This window comes from Delphinus delphis, chromosome 14 (assembly GCF_949987515.2).
Source record: "Delphinus delphis chromosome 14, mDelDel1.2, whole genome shotgun sequence".
NCBI classification, from domain to species: Eukaryota; Metazoa; Chordata; class Mammalia; order Artiodactyla; family Delphinidae; genus Delphinus; species Delphinus delphis.
In genome coordinates, this window is record NC_082696.1 from 66,771,204 (window position 1) to 66,772,997 (window position 1,794).

A 1,794-nucleotide genomic window follows, 5' to 3' on the forward strand; every position below is an offset into this window, starting at 1 on the left:
TCAGTAACAATAGTACCAGCTTCATAAGCCTCTCCATTGTGAGGCCTATTGCACGAATGCTGGCTTTTGCAGAGCTGTGGTACAGAGAGCGTGTCAAGCATTAGACAATTTGAAGATTCAACACAAAGAATGAGTGGATGAAGCAGCACACTGGGGTTCCATTTTGGATGCATATATGTGCCAGTCAGTTTACCAGTTTACTTTTCAGAAAATGTCACGGACTGTTTTAAAAGATACTATCTAGTTTTATTTTTGATATCCTCCACCTCCTACCCACACCTCCTCCAAATTTCACTCTTTACAAAGGGTTGCTGATACAATCAGATATCAAGAACTCAATTCACTTTACTTTTTTAAAATAAATAAATTTATTTATTTGGCTGCGTTGGGTCTTCATTGCCGTGCGCAGGCTTTCTCTAGTTGCGGCGAGTGGGGGCTACTCTTTGTTGCGGTGCATGGGCTTCTCATTGCCGTGGCTTCTCTTATTGCGGAGCACGGGCTCTAGGCACGCGGGCTCAGTAGTTATGGCTCGCAGGCTCTAGAGCGCAGGCTCAGTAGTTGTGGCTCATGGGCTTCATTGCTCTGTGGCATGTGGGATTTTCCTGGACCAGGGCTTGAATCCATGTCCCCTGCATTGACAGGTGGATTCTTAACCACTGTACCACCAGGGAAGCCCTCAATTCACTTTAGATTCTTAATTTTAACAATAGAAAATAAGGGAGGAAAATAATTTCCTTCTACCCTTATGAGTTCTTGGCTGAAACTCCTTGTAATACACAGATGAACAAAGGAAAAACAAGCCAAGTAACTCCCTGATTTGGCCCAAGTCACCACCTTAAATACTATCTTCAACTAAAGACAAAAGAAAGCTGTAGGGGGATTGGAGGGAGGCCAGTTATGGGAGGTCATAGGAAAAGCACTTAAACAAGGGTAAAGATTATTTTGCAGATTTGTCACTGCCTTCTCCATTGAGACTCTCTTGTGATTTAGAGTCAACCTTCCTTCTCTTTAGAGAGAGGGAGATGCTAACAAACGTAAATTTCGCCTAGAAAATGGTAATTTCTACTCTGTTTTCAGAGATTCTCTTGAGCCTGCTCTTTCTCAAAAATAATCAGCTCAAAATAATCCTTATGCCAAAGAGGCATATTTTGAGGTGGCATATTCTGCTGCCTTTCAAAAAGAAAGTTTTCTACTTTTACATACCAAAATGAAACTTGCCCAACCTGATTAACCCTCTTCATCCCACCTAGACGTCTTTCCTTCCCTCTTCATCCTCCTCACCATCCCAATCTCCCCTCTTCCTAAGTCTTTGCTCCTGTTATAAGTCTTCAAAAGCCCCAGTCCTGTCCTCTTTTTCTCAATCCCACTCTTTCCGCAATGAAGCCTAAAGTGTGTTCTTTAAGGATATACCTTTCATATTTGTATGCTTTCCCCGATTCAATTCCTTTTTTTTAATCTCCCCAAATGCTTAAGTGCCTTGCACCTAAACACATTTGTTTGAAAAAGAATCCTTATAAAGCCCTACTCAATCCCTTATCACTGGATTTTATCTTCCCGATTTAACTGTTTCCACCCCAAAACAACTATTGGTCTAAAAACAAAGCACTTGGCAGGCGCCGGTGCACGCGGGCGCCGGGCCGGGGCGGCTCTGAACCCGGTGTCGAGGGCCCGGGCCCGGACCCAGCCCGCCGCGAGCAGGGCCGGGGCGTTTCCTGCCGCGCCGCTCCGCGGGGAGCTCCGCGAGCGCCTGGGGACGTCGGATGGGCCCGGCGGAAGGTCGGCCTCCGGGCGACC